We start from the raw sequence: 20,530 nt of genomic DNA on the forward strand, positions 1-20,530 counted from the left end.
TCACAAGATTAAGAACTTAAATAAAAAAGAACTATGGTCTCAGCTATAACCTCTTCCCATTACTATTTCAACTGTACAGCCAGTATGACAATAAAAAAATTACAAACTGGCGTTCTGCAAAACACGGCATTGCTTGTCCTTAATCAGTAAATGCTTCTGTGTGTAATTTAATTGGTATGCATTCTGGTTGCAGGCTTGGGTTGGACCTGTGTCTTTCTAATATAATACAGTCTATTGAACTATGTTCCAGCAATGTATGCAGATATTCCACCATGGGCACAAGTTAATGAGGCCACGTCCTAGGAGAACAATATTGAATTAGCAAGAGAATGGCAATAAATTCAGAATAGGCGTCTGCAAAGTAATTTGAAAAGAAATGTCTTCCTGGCAAAGAGCAAAGCAAATGCTTTGTAGGGGTCATAGGGAGGGTTTGGGGAAAGCACTTTGGCACTGAATTAATGCAAAGTGATTCTACTGCTCTAAAGTCTATAAACAGGCAAGATAGGACTTTCCAAGAAGAGTCCAAGAGAAGGCCTCTGGATGTTTAATATTAATAGCTGCTAGCCATTTTTGTACAGGCTATTATTACCAGGCAAATAAACGTGACATTAAGAAACTGTCAGCTAGACGTTTATTTTGTGTTTAAGTTTTGTGCTTGTTGGGCAATCTCTTCTAATCCATTTGGGAGTATGGTCACAGTAGCAGTCCAGTTGGAAGTGACCACAGTAGGTCATCTGCTCCAACCTCCTTTCTAAAGCAGGAGAACATGGCATAGGATTGTGTCCAGACAGTTCCTCAGTATCTCTAGTGAGATACTCCACGCCCTCTCTGGACAATCCATTCCAGCGCACAGTCACTGCACAGTAAAGAAAATCTTTCTTGTATTCAGCTGGAATTTCTTGTGCATCAGTTTCTGTCCACTGCCTCTCATCCTTGCGGTTTGCAGCACCAAGCAGAGCCTGATTCCATCCTCTGGCACCACCCTTTAGATATTTATTCACATGGATGAAGTCCCTTCCCAGTCACCTCTTCTCAAGGCCGAACAGGCTCAGCCCTTGCAGCCTTTCTTCAAAAGAGAGATGCTCCAGTCCCCCAGCCCTCCTCACAAGGGGACATGCTCCAGGGGCTCCATGTCTCTCCTGTTCTGAGGAGCCCAGAACTCCCCACTAGGCCTCACCAGAGCTGAGCAGAGGAGCAGGATCCCCTCCCTTGTCCTGCTGGCAGTGCTCTTCCTAACACACCCCAGGATTCTGTTGGCCTTCTTTGCCACAAGGTGGCCGCTCTCTTGGTGCCCCAGTATGTTGTTCCACCGCGTCCACAAATTCTGTGTAGCCAAGCAATGTTCCAAATTCCATTTTCCATATTACTGAAGTTACTAGTCTGATAGCAAACTGACATCAGATTTCTTTTAACATAATTAAAGCAGACAATGTCTTCCAAATATAGCTTTCAACACACTACTTCTATTTAAAATCTGTGTATATAAGGATAATTGTAGTAAGACAGTTTCGGCTGAAATGGAAAAACACTCTAACAAGTCATGGATCTCATGCTCAGTAAGGGCTCAGAGACCCACCATGTCTCTTTCACACTACCACAAGGATGGATGCCAGGGACATTCATGGTCAAGGTCAGCTAGCATGCTCTCAGGCACTTAGCTGGTTCAGTCCAGAAGCTCTTTCTAAACAGCCAGTTTGGGTACAACCATCTGAAAGACAGTTTAACACCCACACAGAGCCAGACGACTCTAGCTGACCTCATGGCCATAAAACATGTCTTGGTTTAATTAGTTTCTTAACACAGATATAGCAAAAACATATCAGAAAGAAAAATCTGGGCAAGGAGGGTAGCTAAGTATTCACAATAAATACCAGTTAATTATCCAGCCTTTGAAGGATGTTCTCATTGTGCTTATTGTGCTCACTGGTCATCTGTGAGATAATGACAAATTACATAGATCAACATGGTGATAATTCTAAACACTTTGGGTTTAGAGTATTAGTCTGCCTGAAAATGAAAACAACAGTTCATCTAACTTTCAAGTACTTCAAAATGCAGTTTCTATCTTTGCAAGCAAACTACCCTTCTTAGCTCCCTTTCCTTTCTTATGTCTGTCTGAACTGATTTACTTACAGTGTATCTTCTGGAAGAAGTGTTTAACATCATTTTTGCAGAACAGTTTACTTACTACACAACAAAGACAGTTCATTTAAAATGCATCTCAGTGAGACAAGAATTAATATCTCCATTTTCCAGTCTGATTTTCCATGAGATGCTTCAAAAAAGAAATACCACCACATCTTACTTTTATTCTAATCTCCATTATTCTTATTTCTTTCCATCTATAACAGTGGATGTGGCATAATTTCTCTTTAGAAATACAATTTACTACATCTCATCTTTTGTCTTCCTTCATATTTTTCCTATCTTCAGTATTTTCATTTTGTGTTTTGCTCTTTGCTCCCCCTTCCCTTCTCCCTCTCCTGCTTTCTTCCTTGGGTTGGTTTTGGTTTTTTTTTTTTGGTCTGTTTTCTGTCATCTAACTTCTTCCTACAAAAATAATAGTCACACCTCAGGGGAAACAAGCCAACTGTTAAATACACAATAATTTATAGCAAGAAGCACACCTCTGCCAAATCTCAATCTGTATCAGGTTTATTCTGTTGACCCCACCATGACATCCATGTCAAGAAAGCACACTTGCAGAGTGTGTCCCTTTTTCCAAGCAGAGGGCTGCCTCACACCTTATGCACCAAGTTTGTCTAGCACAAGATCATGCAGAAGACGGCAGCTAGAGCAGCTGTTATGTACACCCTGTGTGATCCAGGGAACAGCCCTTGGGAAAGCTTGTTTGCTGCAGTAAAATGCTGCCCCAAGACACAAGGCTGCTTCCATCCCTCTTTATGAAGGAATAAAGTTGCACGTCTCACACATATGAGATCACATATGACATATACATCACATATGACATGACATGCCTTTGTTACTTTGAATGACCCAAAGGAAAGAAAACGCCAGGATTTCGAGCAACGATTTTACACCAGATGGATGGACAAATAATAGCACTTTTTCCTCATTTAATACACAACAAAATGGAAGTGATAAAATTAACTAGATACAAACACATTCTTCAACAATGTGCAACTGATTACAGATAAGCAGAGTGATTTATTCAGACACATTCAGATGGAGAGCATGAAAAAAACCTATATTACTTTACCACTATGACACCAAATTCAGCATTCTAACTGACATTTATAACAGCCTTCCAATTAATATGCTTTTATGCTGGTTTAAATCAACAGAAAATTACTTCTGGAATTTTTCCTTTATTAGAAAAAAGAAGTAAGACTACTGTTGAAAAGCTCTAAAAAACTTGGTTTCCTATCACATTCACCCTCTGAGCTAATGCTACAGATTTATAGGTATCAAAGCCCAAACCTCTACTACTTTAAGAATTTAGTGAAACTAACCAATTGTCAGAACTGGTAGGCTATTAGCAGCCAACTGTATCAATGCTTTGTCAAAAATGTCCTTCCCATTTCACAGTCAGCAGGAATGTAGTTTCAACTGACTCAAATTTCAGCACTTTTTTATCAATGGGTTTTAAAATCACAACACTGGGATACTTAGCCCAACAGTATCTGTGAAACAGCAACTAGAAAAAACAAATTCATACAAAAAGGGATTCTTCTTCTTTGCTGCTTTTCCTTTAAACTAGTTCCTATGAAAAGCAACCTATACTATGTTTTACATCTCTTGAGATTATTATTGAGCGTATCTAAAGCATTCTCCATTAAAGTGACAAAATCTTATTTTTCCTGATTCAGTAACAGGAATTTTTTAGGTACTGAAACATGCAGAAAAAGGAATAAGAACTTTTCCCAACTAGAAACATTGATGGATGTAGGAAATGACTGAGGATAAACGTCCTTCTTTCTCAGGTCTTCTGGACACAGAATCATTTTAAAACCACCACAAGCATGTTCTGCTCCTGCTGCAGATAAAAGGTTTCAAGTAGCTCTATACTACAGGTTATCCATCCCATTTGGTTAGCTGTGCAAAAAAAGAGAAAAACTTGATTTTTAAAAGGCATCTATGAATCATGTACTTTAAAATCACTGATCATGTAAGAAAGTTCAGTAAGGAAAATGTAATTTCATTTACACTAAGAGATCAAGAAAATGCCAATATTTCAGTACCAAGTTCTGTCATCAGGTCACTTGGGCTCCCTCTGGCAAGATTAACCTATTTGAACAGCAGTTGCATATATGCTTATGCACCTCATACTGAATTGTCTAATGTGGAAATAGTTAATGATGGAACAGATAACAACATCTTGCTTTAGAGCTAGACTGAAGCCTCAGCATGAAAGTTTAGAACCATGCTTATTCTCACACTCCACAAACAGTGGACACTGAGGAGCTAGTAAAACTAGTGGGCAGAGCAACAGCAGTGTAAAACATCTGCTCAGTAGTTTAATTCAATTATATTGTCAGCATTTCACCCTTCCATGCAGTCAACAGTCCACTTAACCCCCACAGTCTCTGGGTAAGTAGGTTCTTATGTTTTACCCAGTAAAGAAGAAAACCAGAAACTTTTCCTTACAGTGTTTTTGTTGTACAAATAATGTGCTAGCAAAAACTAGAGCACGAGCTCAAGCACTACTTGCAATTTCCATTTACTCCTAGTAGGCTTGGAGAGCGTATGCAACTTCTCCAAAAAGATTTTTTACTCTTCAACCATTTATTAGTACCCCTGAGTTACTAAAAGGCAGTTAGAAGCACAGGAAACCATACAAAGATTTTGCTGATAAATGGGCACCTCCCTAAATCCTGACAGCAAGGGATTTCTTCCTATATCCATCATAATGCAGCACCAGAATTTTAAACAAGATTTCTGAGAATAGACTCATCTTCTTAAAGGCTTTTACCATGGAACTGTAATACAAACAATAGCATTCTACATGGCTGTCAGCTGCCTTTCCAGAAGTGCTCTCCTTAGACTGTTCACCAGCCTCATACAGAGGTCTGAAACACCTTAAGATGTCTAAACTGGCATAAGACACCTATGCCTTTATGTTTCATGTCTTCCATCACTCTCCTATCTTGCAACTAGAAAATTATTTGCAACTGCCTCTTTGTTCCAGTATCATGAGATCAAACATGGAGACTGCAAGTAACTGATCTGTTTAAAAAGCACAGTGGCAGCAAATTAAACATCATCACTAGCTAGTTCCCTTCTACTACCATCTCTACCACTATTACAGACAAGACTGAGGATTCTACTGTTGATTTTTTAAAAAATGGGTAACTACTCATGACAACAGGTTTCATACATTTTATATCATAACTCTGTCTGGTTTCAGTAATTTTAGTTAGAGTTTTCACTGATTTTTCAGCATTTCAGATTTCTGGCTCCTAAAAGGTACTGAACTAAACACAAGAAGTAGCAGTCTCCTCCTGCTGTTGCATTGATGTACTTCACTCCTTAACCAATTTTCACTCCCCTTTTGCCTCTGAGAAATGATAGCCAGCAGAGAATATGTAACCCATGAGATGCGGCTGAGCGAGCACCTGCACACAGCACAGGTTATTTCGTGTTGCAGATCCAGCATTCAAGGAAGGAGAGGCAGAACACACTGAGAGGGCTTGGTCCAGGGAAGGTCCAGCTGAGCAGGAAGGACAATGAAGAGTTTCGCTGAAGTTACCAGGACCTACTGCCATATGCAACAAACTCAGACCTTGGGTGATCAGTAGGGATGAAGCTGGAACTGCATACCTGCTTGAGAGTGAGCAAACTTTTCAGTCCGTTGTCAGAGCAGGGCTTGCTTAGCCCATACTTCACATGACTAGATTCCAAGAGCCCACTTTTTATAATCTGATTACAAAGCTTCAATAAAAATGAATTCCAGTGACGTTATAATGAGCAAAACCATTTCTGTACATCAAACAACATAATTCTACTGTGCTGAACGATTCCATCAGTAGTCCAATTTTCATTTGGATCATTGATGCAATCCAACCAAGGAGCAACAAATAAAATGTTTCTATGCCAACAAAATATAAATTATATATGATTTTATTTCCCAAATTACTAGTTAAGTACCTCATATCTTTATCCATGAGTGTGTTTTTCTATTTTCAGGACAAAACACCTAATTGCAACTCATGTTTTGAATTACTAAAAATTATCTTACAATTACCTTCTAACAAGTATTTATCTAGAAGTACATTTCCTAGCAACAAAAGTACACCTAACCATTCCATCCTGAATGGCCCTTTAGCTTCATCATTACGGAACTTCAGTTACATACAATGGAAATATAATTTTCTAATTTAAAAAGTGGGGTTTTTTTCCCCCCACTTTCTACAAAGCAGCACCAAAACTACTAAAGAAAGGGGAAAAAAAAAAAGAAAAAAAAAGCACTGCTTCTTCCAATCTGGACACTGGGTTTCCACCACATGGATTGTATGTTCCATCTACTTAGAGAAAAATAACAGAATAGTTGCTATTGTATTGATCTAGCATCAAGAAAAGCCAGAGAAACCTTTGCTGACAGAATTTTATTGAGCAATATAGTCTCCATGTCCTAAGAGCATTATGAAGTGCAAGTCCACTATATCGCTACAGGTTATTTTGTAGTTCATGTTACACAGAATGCTACACTAAAGGAATACTTTTGTCTGGGTACGTTCGCCTTTGAACTATAAAACCCGTATTATTTTTCATAACTACTGCGTACAAAAGACTATTAAGTGTCAAGCAGATACAGCTACTGCAATTCCAGATGGGCACAACAGCTGCACATGTATTGAATTCAAGCGCAAACACTAACAATGTTTATGTTAGTAGGATTTCAGGAGTATCTGCCAAGCACCCGAGCTGTTTGCAGTACTTTTGTTTCAAAGTCTGCCTCACCAGTAAGATTATGTCTACCCGGTGAGCGATTTATTTAGCACTGAGTTACATTCGCACGCAAGGGAATAAGGCAACCCCCTTGTCATCCCCATCTGTCTCTCATCCTTTCAGATAACCAGCACACCACCATTTTCCCCGCAAACAAAGGTTAAGGAAAACCCAGCTCCCGTGAAAATAAAGGCAATAGAGCAACTCTCCGGGTGGGGAGCGGCACGGGGGGCTCAGCCCAGGGGCAACCCCCGGCGGGGCAGTGCCGAGCCGGGATCCCGACCGGCGGGGCAAGCGACGGCAGCACTAAAGTATTTCGGACCCAGCGCAGACAAAAGAGGGTGTGTAGCAGCTGCGCGGAGCGCGGCAGCCGCCGGCACGACAGCCCGCTCCGTTCGGGAAGCAGAAAGTCCATTTCTGGCAGGGAAAAACCCGGCCACCCACCCGTGCCGCTCCCTCGCTGTCCCTCACCGCCGAGGGCAGGGGCGCGTCTCCGTGCCCCCAAGCACCGCCGGCAGGAACGCGCAGGTCGCAGCCCCTGCACTCCCGAGGAGAGGTGACGGCTGCGAGCGGGTTGAAGTTCGGGGGCGAGGGGCAGACCCCGACCAGACTCACCCCCACTCGCCTCGCCGCTTACCTGTGGGGAGGTGCGAGGTGCCAGCAGCCCTCCCGGCGCAGCGAGCAGCGGAGCTGCGCCGCGCCCGTCAGACAGGGGGCTTCTCCGGTGAGGCGGCGGCTGGCTCAGGGAGTGACAGGGCGGCGGCTCCCCTCGCCCTTCCCCGGCACCGTGCTCGGCGAGAGGCGGGCGGGGGCAGGCATGGCGAGCAGGCAGGAGCGGGGCCGGGGCGGTCACTGCCGGCCGGAGGAGGACGCCCGCCGCCCGGGGGCTGCGCGCCCCCCCGCCGCCAGCGCAGGGCCAGCCGGAGGCGGCCTCCCCCTGCTCGCCCCGCGGCGACGGGCGGGTGCCATAGCAGCGCTCCGCGGGAGCCGCCGCGGGGGAACGGCCGCCAGGCAGCCGCCCAGGGGGACGTGGGCGGGTGGCGGCTCCGCGGAGCAAAACTTTCCCGGCTCCTCTGCAGGGTGCCCGGGCGGCGCTCGCCCCCGGCGGCGCTGCGGGGGAGGTGGAAGGGGATGGACCCCGCTCTCAACAGCCGGCCCGACCGCTCCGCTCAGCGCCGCCTGGGCTCGGCCCTCGCCGCCCGCCCGCAGCAAAGTTTCACTCCGGCCCCATCTCTAAGGAAACAACCCCCTGGTTTCCCTCCGCTCCCGACGGGACGAGGCGGAGGCGGGCAGCCCGCTCGCCAGTCGCGGTGATGGGAGGCGGCCGGGACCAGCCCCACGGGCGCTCGGCAAGTCTAGCCGGGCAGCCGGGAAAGGGGCGGACTGACACGCGGGACTGGGACACAGCTCCTTCTCTCGCTCGCGCCCCCGGCGAAGTTTGCCGGCTCCCCGAGGGAGAGCGCGGGCAGCCGCGCCCCGCTCCCACCGGGACCAGCCGGCCGGAGCGCCTCCTCTGCGGGACCTCCCCGCGCTGCTGTGCCCGCAGCCCCGCCGGAGCGGCGGATTTGTAGCGCGCCCGGTTCCGCCCCGCCGGGCTCTGGGGCCGCGGCCGCGAGGGAGGAGTCACCGGGGGCGGCGGCGCGGGAGGGGAGCGCGGGGGTGCCGGTCACGGCGTCGCCTGGGGTGGGAATCGGCCTTTCCCGGGGGGGTCCGTCTTTCCTGATGGTGCAGAGCGCAGCGGGGGCCCTCCGGGTGTGGGGCGGGGTGCTCGCCTTCCCTGACCCCGTGTGAGAGCCGGACGGAAACCGTGGGAGCGCAGAGTGATTCACCGCAATGTGGGGGCTCTTTACCTCGGATGCAATTAAATTTTATGATTCAGCTTTTTATTTTTCCCCTTATTTTGGGGAGTTTCTTTTGAGGCCGCCCGCCCACCCCTCGTGTACGTCCAGGGACTGCAAAAGTGATCTACCTGGTGCTCGCACCTTGCAGTCGGGCGAGGTAATCCAGCAGATGCGCTTGGGAGAAGGAAGGACTCCAGCCTGCATGGGAGCTCCACATTTATAAGTCAAACATGTCTTTTGGGGGGGAAATTAAAAACAACTCCGTGCTTGGTTTGCATTGATAGCAGGTTTTATTTCATTTTTTAAAGTTGATTGGACTTAAGTGTTGCTGTTTCCTCTTATTCGTTTTACCAGAATTCTACCTAATGCATCGCCAAAAAAAAGGAAAAATACTAAACTTGGTATAATCATATCTAATTTTTTCTCGGGAAGTGTTTTCCTCAAGACAGTGACTTAGGAACTGCCATGAAATGAAATGATACTTCCAATCATAAGTGATTACAGTTGTTTTGTGGTTGTACAGTGTGTTGTCTGTTCTCAGTGTATGCTTTATATAAACCTGGTAGCTGTAGTGGCTTCTGCATTAAGTACATCATCCATTATCGCCTTATTGTAGCAAGGAAACACACATGCCAGCGATTCCAGACTAGCAAAGAGAGGGTTACTATTCCTCAGAAGTTTGAAACATTGCATTTACTCTGTTTGGCATGTTTTGTTTCAACAAGTGGAGAATCACTTTCAAGTGTCAGATTTCTGTCTGTTCATTCAGCTATTGCTGGATCTGTAATTTGGTTTGTGTGTGATGTAATGTGTATTTCATGTCACCTACTGATAGGACAGATCTGCAGGCAGTTGTGTACTTCAGAGATGTCAAATTTTGAAAGACCCAGCTGTGTATCAGAGGCAGTGGATGAAAGGTGGTACATGCCCACCAAATCCCAAGTAGATGTAATATCTCTACTAGTAAAAACCCAGAAATTTTCTTTAGAATTTATGAATGTGGAATAGGTAGGGAAACTTCACACTCCTGTGCTGCCAGTAGGTGATGAAATGTTGACCAGGAATGTGACATGAATCACTGCTGGTTTCACCACTACTCTTGTACTGTCTCTGGAAGGGCTTTTAAATCTTAAAGGCAAAAAAAATTTTCAGTTCTTGCTACTGACCTTTCTCTTCCCTCCAACAGTGGACTTGGTAGAGTATCACTGTTCCTTTCTTCTTGATGTTGTTTAACGCCAGCTGGCAAACACAACACAGCCACCCACTTGCTCTCCTCTGGTGGGATGGCAGAGAGAATCAGAAGAGCAAAAGTGAGGAATCTCATGGGCTAAGATAAAGACATTTAATAGGTAACGCAAAAGCCACCTATGCAAGCGAAGCAAAACAAGGAATTCATTCACAACTTCCCACGGGCAGGCAGGTGCTCAGCATCTCCAGGAGAGCAGGGCTCCATCACACATAGCAGTGACTTGGGAAGACAAATGGCATCACTCCAAACATGCCCCTCTTCCTCTTTCCTCCAGCTCTATGCTTAGCATGATTCCATACACTATGGAATATCCATGTGATCAGTTGGGGTCAGCTACCCCAGCTATCCACTCCCCTCCCAGCTCCTTATGCACCCCCAAGCTCCCCACTGGTGGATTGGAGTGAGAAGCAGAAAAGGCCTTGGCTCTTAGAAGAGCACTGCTTGGCAGTAATTAATGCATCCCCATTTTACCAACAGCACAATTCCCAACAGCCAGCCTCATACCAGTTGCAATGAAGAAACCATCCTCATAAGTCCTCAAAAAATTTATGGATGGGCACTGTCCCAAGCAGTGCCCATCCTAAAAAAAAACCCCATGGCAAGTGGCAGAATGTGGTTTTTGGGGACAGAATGAATAGGTTGGAGGACTAGTTTCAGTACTGTTACTGGGTGAGAAGTATCTCTAGGGTAGACTTCCCCTTGCATTTGCTGTCTGTGCAAAACTGTGAACCACATAATTGTTGGGTTTTTACATGATCCATACGTTGTATGTAGAAAAATGTGATAATTTATATTAGTGTGAGCAACACATTTTGTGGGAGATTCTGTGGATGATAGTGCAAGAGCCGCCCACCCCAGTGACAGACATTTGGAAGATGTGTTTTGCAAGTGGATGAAGTTCAGATTTGCTACTTTCCTGTGTTGCCTGGAGCTTCTAAAATTCTACCAGTGCAGTCTTAAAGATGGGTAGTGTCTTCTCCTTCTCCTAAATATGACAATTCTATACTGACGTTAAAGCTTTTGATTTAAGGAATTTGCACCTGATCTGCAGTAGAAAGGAAAGAAGAGAATAAGGCCCTGAGGCTCTCCTGATCTCAGTCATCTGCGCATCTCTGGAGAGTCAAACAATGTTAAGACCAATATTTCAGGAATTAAATGTCAACACTGATATTGCTAGCAGTCAGTAAAACAAACATTTTAGTACATTAATTATGAAAGTGGTTACTTCTCAGGTTATAGCAAGAATCAGTAATTTTAGCCTCATGAGTGAGATTCTACCTTTGAAAGGCATGGAATATTTTTATTTGAAATTTGGGATGTCAACAGCATTATACTAATTTCCCTTCCAACCTACACCTTTCAGTTCATGCTATGAAAACCCATTAATTTACTGTAATAAGCAGGGCAGTGGGTGGATTAAACTGTGTGTCTTCCATAAATTTAATCCAACTAAAGAGAAAGCTGGCATTCTTTTATCTTGCGACAGGATATTTTTCTAAGATCCAGATCCATTTCTACTTCGAATTTTGCAAGAAATTGCGACACTTGGCTATCCTGTGTAAGAAAGTGAAATATCCTGAATTGGGAACATGAATGGAACTGAAGATTGAAAGGATCCCCACTAGAGTTAAAGAGCTGTGGTCAGGTCCAGACCACTATAGTGAGAATAAATGACACCATAAGGTTTTATTTTTGTCGAGACTTACTGTGGATTTTATGTGATACTGTCATCTTACATACCGTTTTTTCCATATTATAAATGAAAACAAAGTCTACATCTGTTGTGTCTTTAATTCTTATTAAGACATAAAAGAAATCTTCAAACTGTCATTTTTCTAATAGATTTGTTCATACTCATTTTTTTTAGTGTAATTGACAAGAATATGGTCTTTATAAGCAGTGAATGATTGTCAATAATTTATTTGTGATAATAAATTATTTATTAGTCAATAAATAATAAACAACTGCAAACAGAACTCTGCCTTAATGACTGATTTCTCCCTCTAAAAGTACAAAATCTAAGTTCTTTAATCTGTACATGAGAAAATGCTTAAGCAATCAAAGCCTGAAACAGTTTTTTAAGTATTAAATATCAAGCCTGTTCCATGCACTCAGGACATACAAGCTAGTAACCAAAATTCAGTCATAAATTATCTGAATAATCCCACTGTCCCTCTTCAAAAAAGAGGGACAGTGGGATTATTGTCCACTGTCCCTCTTGCTACTGTCCCTCTTCAACAAAACCCACTTTTCCTCACCATGAGAAGTCTAGAAGAGTTGTCCTTACTGCTTTTACTTATCTTGTACATATACATCATATACATGCTATATACTGGCTTGGTTTGCTCCTTTGCCCCTTAGGCCTGTGTCTATTACCAAACAACAAGATGGTTAACAGGTAATTATTTTTTTCCCCCCCTCTGGTGCCACTGGGCCTATCAGGAGCTCATCATCAACACTAGCAGAGCTACTTCACTGGTGTCTGTGTGACACCAGTGTGAAACTCATTTTATATTGCCTAGAAATATCTTGAAAACAACTCAGCTGCTGCAATGCTGTCACCACTGATTCTCAAGCTGACCTGTTCAGTTTCTGGTACTTGTCTGTTACACACTGTCTGTACTCAGCTGGAAGCTTTTCTGGGCAGATAGCATCTCCTCCGTTTGCAGCTGTATGCCACCGAGGGAAATCAGTGAGATCCTGTTCAGCAGAAGTATGGTGCAGATATTTGTTAACAGCAAGGAAAGCCAAGAAACACAGGGCCAAGAAAATGTCAGAATCATACAGAGAATCTTGGCATGTGTCACTATTTACCTTAACAATAGCTACACAGCATGCAATACTATGTAATTTACCATTTATTGGCTTGTGCTTTACCTCAACCAGTTTCTGAAACTTTGTGAGAATACAGACAGAAATGTCTTCTTTCAAATGATTTGTGAGCTGTCAACAGCACTTAAAATGCTGATTTAACTTAATCCTTTCATACTTTCCAGCAGTCTAACTTTTTTAAAAAGGATAGAAACTTAGCATTCCAAGTATGATGAAAGCCTATATATATATAAAATAAAGCTTTGGAAATCATGTTGGTAATTTCTTTAAGTAGAAACTCAAGGTTTTCTCCATGCTAGCATTGAGAGTATATACCTTTTTGTATATAAAAAGGAATTTTCTGGAATATTCGTTCTCTTATTAACAGCTGAAGTATTAAACACGTGCTTGAATTGAGTGGGTTTTAATCTGTCTTGAAGAGGTGTAAGAAATCAGATTTTTTTTAACATGTACAACATAACAAAAAATTATTTTGGTTTTGTTTGAAATGTTCATCTGAATGATGCATTGTTATATTTTATGCATACCTGGATATGTTAGAATGCACAGTGTTGGTGTCTAATAAAATTCACATAAATAGAACCATTATTTATTATGCACATGTAAGTGAACAGGCTCTGAACTATACACAGAATACAGGAAGTAAAATACCTGTGAAGTGGAACTCTAATGCATAGGATAGTGAGGGTTTTTTTTTTCACAAAAGGTGTTCCTTTCTTTATTATTAAAGTCCATGTAGCTTAAGGTTGGTCTGTGTCTGGGAGACTTTCTCTAGTTGGCATCCTTAAACAGCAGAACTATCTTGAAAGAAAGTTGGAAAGTAACATACAGCTTTTATGTCCAGCATATCAGAAGCACTTGATAAATAAAGTACTAGTGGAATAGTTTTTTAAAGAAAAAATATACAGAAAATATAGTATTTTCTCAGATTACTGAATTGTTTGAAGCAGACACTTTTTCTTCCCTACATGTAAGGTTTCCTGATACTGAATCAAAAAACACAGTTCTTCTGTTTGAGCTTTCAAGACAAGGCAAGAAGGTGGGATGCTGGAACAGCCTGTAGAGTATTCCTTTGTTGGCATAAGGATTTTCTCTGCATTCGAAATGCCAGAAGTAGTGCCAGCAAAATAGAAGATGGCTTACAGGATTGCCATCTTTTCATCATTTATTTCTGGGAAGTTAACAAAAAGCAACATACTGTGTGACTTAACTTACTAATTTCATAAGAAACTTCTCATGCAATGCTGTTGTGAGCGTCAGTCCCCAGATAAAATTCCACTGGGGACTTAGAGTAAGTTAGAAGCAAGTGAAGCAGGACTATCTTTGGGAAAAGTATTGTTGCTCTTCTGAATGAAAATACAAGTAATGGAGAAAGTATAATTGCTTCACAATTTTGAATGGTGCCACTGAAGTATTTTATATGTCATATAGTAATTATTTGTGATCGTTTCAGTTGTGGTGATCGTGAGTTCAGTTCTCATGCCATCCCATGCCATCCCAAATTTTTCTCACTATTGTTGGGGTGGAGAAAACTATGAAGCACTAGGAGAGATGAATATATGACTCATTTCAAAACATATATCCCTACCAAAATGGATCATTAAATGATCAATTATTCCTGTCACATACATCCATAAAGAAAAAGCAATATCTATGTAAGTAAATTCAGTCTTATTATGTAAAATGTGTAAATAATTATCTACAACTGCTGCCAGTGCAGCTAAATATTATTGTTTCTAGACAAAATAGAAACTGGAACTGAGCAACAGCTTGCTTTGTTAAGAAAGCATGAGGGTCCTTTCTGTTGTGAGGGTCTTCCTGTGTGATGCAATTATGCAAGTCTCCCCAAAAAAATTAGTCCCATTTAGAATCTGGACAGAAGCTGGCTTTTATTTTGAAAGTCTGAGAAGGTGCACAAAACCTAAGCATCAGGTCTTCCTGGAAATGTACTGTCAAATATCACTCATCATTCCCAAGCTTTATGAAAAAGAGATTGCAGTTTGTTGTTCTGATAATTTTTATGCCTATTTCCAAGAGATGAATGATGAATAGTTCTATAACAAAGACAAACAAATATGGCAATTAAAGTAGACTACTTAATGACACCACAAAATTAACATTTCCTATGAGGGTAATTATGAAAATGGTGTTTGTGTCCAATCCAACATTTTGGTTCCAACAAAACACAAGTCTCTAGTCTATGTTACTTAATATTTTAAGGACTTTACCCTGTGTAAAAGATTTTTTTTTTTTTTTTTATCACCAATCCCCTCAGCATCTGGTTTTAGCCACTACTGTTTTTTTTTTTCTTTTTTTAAATATGGTGAAGATTTAAGGAGGGACTGACAGTTTACAGCTTAAATCCTGAGGCAGATTTTTGGGGAAGAAGGATTGCTCCGGTTTTGGTTTTTACATTTCAGTGGTGTTAGAAGCTAGAGTATGGACTCAGGGAGCAGTGTTGTCTGACTTAAACTGAGGGAATAGAGTAAAACTAAAAGTAAATGCAGTAGAATTAAGGGAAATATCCAGTTTTTGTTGGCATGAATTCCTTTAAATTCAGTACCCAAAATATTTCCCTTAATGAAGTGTGGCTTGAGCCTCCTCAAGATGCAGATACCATAAAAAAAACATTTCAAGACATACTTAACTTTAAACATGAATAAACATGTTTAAAAAACTGAAAACCCCATGGGTTTGGGGAGGGTTCTGAGTGTTCTGCCAAACTGACTCAGTGATGACTTGGGGTCTTTGTGCTATAAAAATAATACGATTGGAGTCTTAATTCTTATTAGAGTTTTCCTAAAATATGAGTATGTGATACAAGTTACTGTTTTGTGGTTTTCAGAGTGTGGTTTAGCCCAGCAGTAAGGTCTTCAAATACTCTACTTGTCCTCCTCAGAAGGTGTTCTGAAACAGTGGAGAAATGTTCTAAGCCCTGAAGGAAAGAAGACAGAGTGACTTCATGCCTTTTTGATTTGGGTCTGCATGAGAGCTATTTCTGCAGTCATATGCCCCATTAACATATGCATGATAATCTGTTGCAATAACTTAAATTTTTTCCTATCCCCTTAGAAAATATTTTGGGGGTTTTTTCTGGCATGGAATTTGTGCTTATAAATAGTGGATTATTAATACACACATACAAAAACTATTATAATTACTGCTTGAAAAAAATACGTATTTCCCTCCTTCCTCAGAAATATTGCACTGCACAGGGATTTAAGTGTTCCCACAAGAATCAAGCAAGATCTACAGGAAGGTACATTGCTTTTAGAGGATTGTAAGCAATCAAACTGAAAGATATGTCCCAGCTACAAAAAATGAAAAAAAAAAAACCAGAAAGAAATCCTTGACATTTTTAGCCCAGTTTAAAAGAGCATTCTGCTGTCTGTCATTTATGTAGACATGAGTTAGAAACCTGTAAACAACATTTTTATTTATGAACCAGTAACCCAGAGTACAGCAGATTCTCAGCATAGTTTATGTCAGGAAATTGTCTTAGAAGAGACTGTGGAGGTAGCAACCATGTTAAAATGTAAAAGCAAAAATTGGGGGATAGGGAAAACCTCTGTGCAAAGATACCATTGAAGGCTTTTATTTATGTTTTTAATGTTCTGTGTACTGCTTAAAGGATTCTAAATGACTGTAAGGGATGATTTAGATATGAAAATGTAATCTGCTGCCTATTTCCAGTAAATTATTGACATAAAATGCTTAAGAGAACAAGAAAATTACAGTGGAGCCATTCATTATTGTGTTAAATTTCCATTATTAATAATTCTATGACAATCATATCAATCTATCATTCAGTCTGTTTTATCACAATACTGTCTCAAATCTCATTTATGAATGGGTTATAACTGAATGGTTATTTGCAAAAATGAGATCTGTTTAAATGGTAATTAACACAGGAGCTTGAGAAAGGATAGCCTGTTATTCATTATTTCCATACATCTCCCAGGATTTATTACATAAAAATCCTAAGTACAGCACTATTTTCTTCAGAGAAATAGTGATGCCTTCCCTGAAAAGAAGATGGGAAGGGATCATGTCAAAACATTAGCCTGATAACAGAAGAACTTCATTTTAAGATGATTTTAAGATATTTTTAAGCAATTTTCCAACTGTATTTAAATTAAAGGAGATACTCTGGAACAAAAAGCTCTACTTGACTACCTGAACATACTGCTAATTGTTTCAGCACATCTGCTGATGAGCACATAGCAGGCTGGCTGGAGCCTCTGTTAATGAAGTTTTCCAAAATAACAATTCATTCTTTGTGTTGAAATTAAGCACATGAAATTTTGTCAGTCTAGTTTGTTTATTTTACTGTCTCTTCTGAAAATATCTTTTACTTCGCAGCTTGACCAAAGCTGGATAATGTCTTCCTCAGGAGAGCAGTTCTGGTACAGTTATTTATACATAAGCAGACAGTTTGTCATGTACCCATCTGCTCTCAAAATGTCATTGACTTTAATGTGAAATTAGTGACCTGGATATGGCAGAGGAAGGTACTGCCTAATTCTTACTACCATTTTATCCTTTAATGAAAGGCATCATGTAGATGACAGGATAATGCTGTTAACCTTGGTCTCTCAGTTATATTTCAATGTGAATATTTACCTTTTTTTGTATTTTAAGTAAATTTCCCTCTAAGTTTCCAATTGTCACAGTACTCCTGTTCTCACCAGAGCTATTAGATAGCAGGTCTGTGCACTGACTGAAACATAAGAGCTTCCATTTTTCATTTAGTCATCAACTCTGTTTCAACTCTACTGTTTATTTACCATGGGACCTGAAGCATCTTAATATTCCTGCAGAGGAAATCTTAAATCCATATCTTTAGGGGGAAAAAATAGTTCTGATTTATAATACATTTAAAAGTTTTTTTTTTATTTGAGCTTTGCCACTAACCAGTTTAATTCAGCTAAAATCCTGTGATTTATCTGTGATGCTGATGCCTTTAAAAGCGCCCGACGAGCTGAGATTAATGCCAGGCTTGCTGACCAGGCAGGTCTCATATTTTTTCCTACTATAGTGCTTTTCCCTCTGGAGTCAGGGATTGTCATGGATGGAAGAACATGACAGAGTATGATTTCATGAGCATGCTTTCATGTTTATTGCCAAAGCCTTTGTTTCCCTACCCTAGCATGTGCGGACTCATGACAGAGGAAAGGTTCAAGAGAGCTGGCCCAGGACCATGTGGAGCAATGAACTTTCATCATCAAAGTGTGGGAGTTGTTAGTCCAAGCGTAAGTTCTTCACACATATCAGTAATTAGAGGAGTTTGGCTTGAAAATTAGCTTTCTGGAATAAAAAAAAAATAGCTTTCTGGAATAAAAAAAATTAATTTCCCAGGCAACAGAAGTTTGATGTGCCATGACCCTCAGCCTTATTCTCTAACACCTGTGCCATTCTGATTTAACCCTGCTTTTATAGCAACTTTCTGACCAAAAAAAAAGTAGAGAAAATGTAATAACTATTCTTTACAGGTGGCTTTTTCAGGTCATGATGAGTCAAAAGGGGAAGTTAGAAATACTGACAAAGTACCTCCCTTTGGTCTTGTGATAATGCCTATGAAGTCTACAGTTATGTGAATTCTGGAAATAGGAAAGCTTGCAGTGAAAAATATTTAGAAATACTTTTAAAGCACTGGACTCCATTCAAATGGCTCTAGTTTGTTGACCTGTGGAGAAATCTGGAATCATATTCCCATAACATGAAAGTTGTCAGGAATCCAGTCTCAGGTCACATGTGCATAAAGAGGCTGGAGTGAGGCAAGGTAGGGGATAAATTTAAACTTCATTTGCTGTTTTGCATAGTCTCCACGTAGATAATTCATGTGAATTTAGGTCCTCTACAGCATTCAACTTAGTCCTCTTCTAAAGGAAGGAGATTCTAACTTCAATGGAGTGTGTCAACATTCAGAGCTACTGCAAAATATCTATTGATTGCAGTGCCCCTTACTGATTCTATCACTTCTTGACAGTGTGCCATTTATTGATCTCAGTGGTGCTCAGTGACAGGACAGGGAGCAATGGGCACAAAGTGCAACCCAGTAGACATCAGGAAACACTGTTTTACTGTGAGTACTGGCACAGGTTGCCCAGGGAGGTTGTGGAGTCTCCATCCTTGCAGGAGCTCAAAAGCCATTGACTTGGGCAAATGGCATCAGGTAGCCCTGCTTGAGCAAGGAGCAATGATCTCTGGAGATCACTTCAAACCTCAACTACTCTGTGAGTCTACAGATATGACTTTTAGAAAATTTAAGTTTATTCATTCCAGGCAGATTTATCAGATGAAGGAGGATATAATTGAATTTTGTCCACATTACATAATAAGTCTGATGTTTTTCTGGTCTTAGATATTAACACCTTTCATCTCAAGTTAGCAAGCCAGGGTTTATCCTTTGCAATAACTACAAAAAAAAAAAAAAAAACAAAACAAAACAAAAAAAAAACCCAGTGATGGTAAATTGAATTTAATCTTGATCTGTTCTCGAACACACATTTTTATCCCAATTGAAGTTAATTGCATTTGCTCAGCATGGATCCACCATGTTCCCTAAGTGAAATTTATCAATATATACTGCAATTACAACAATACAGCTGCAGCCACCTTATTAGTACACCCATTTGCCTTTCCATTGGGTTGTAAACTCAAATATCATACTCCTGTTATCTCTGCCCTTATTGTTTTCTCAGGTTATTTCAAAACCCAAACACCACTTTCACTACAGTGTGGTACGGCTACCACTGTGTGGTAGCCAGGCTTATTGAAATACTGATTATTGCCTTCCACACCACTGATAATTTTGCAGAAACTTCTTCAGAAAAATTCTGCATTCCTTTAAATATACCTTTCCAAGATTTAAATACAGCACACAATCCCAACAGCTTTGCATATAACAACAGAGAACCTTACCCATGATCACGGACCTTTATTTATGCAGGCAATTCCCTTGACTTCAGAAATATTACTGGAATTGGGTCATGTTGCCAGGATCCCAATGCTGTGTGTGAAGTAAAAATCAAATATTAACATGTGTTTATATGGTTAAATGGCTCATTGATTTTCTACCTTGTTCATTGTTTTCTAAAGATACACCTGATGGTTTCCTCATCTAAATGTCTAAATTCATTACTCTGTTTTTCCAAATCTTCAGGACTTTTAAATTACAGACTGATTCAAATCAAGCCCGCAATACTTTACCTGTAATTAAATATCTTGTAAAATCAAATCGCACTTCAAATATTCTTGTTCAGTGATTGCTTTTCATTGGTGTCTAAATAATGTAAGTAATTCAAACAAGGATGTTTCTGTCATTCACATATTGAATTTGACTGCTTTCCAATGAAATTCAAAGTTTCATGCATTTAACAATAAAACAGCATAATACATTTTCCAGCTTTCAATACTTGGAAGCAGATTGCTCCTGATTTCCAGTTTGTATTTTAAACCTCAGTGATTGTACATGGAATTATTTGAAAAACCTTAAGCTTATAGGCCAAAAAGAGAAGGCAAAGAAGGAAATAATATTATTTGTGGCTGTTTTCCAGTGGTAATTGATGATGTATATTTCAAATAACAAGACTATAAATGGGCAAAGGCAACAGGAAAATTAAGAGCACAAAAATAAGTTTATTGTTTCCTAGCAGATGTTTACTGAAAGAAAAAAAATCTGCTTTTCTTCAAATGG

General features: G+C 40.7%; 1 protein-coding gene across 1 annotated transcript in view; it reads right to left on the reverse strand.

The window, feature by feature from the left end:
* TMEM200A (transmembrane protein 200A) overlaps nucleotides 1-7,671 on the reverse strand; it is a 52,658-nt gene extending 44,987 nt beyond the window's left edge. Inside the window, exon 1 of the mRNA XM_030236589.2 lies at nucleotides 7,547-7,671. The gene's annotated coding sequence lies outside the window, so the exon portion shown is untranslated. The remainder of the gene's footprint in view (nucleotides 1-7,546) is intronic.
* Between the last annotated feature and the right edge of the window lie 12,859 nt (nucleotides 7,672-20,530).

This window comes from Serinus canaria, chromosome 3, assembly GCF_022539315.1.
Source record: "Serinus canaria isolate serCan28SL12 chromosome 3, serCan2020, whole genome shotgun sequence".
NCBI lineage: Eukaryota > Metazoa > Chordata > Aves > Passeriformes > Fringillidae > Serinus > Serinus canaria.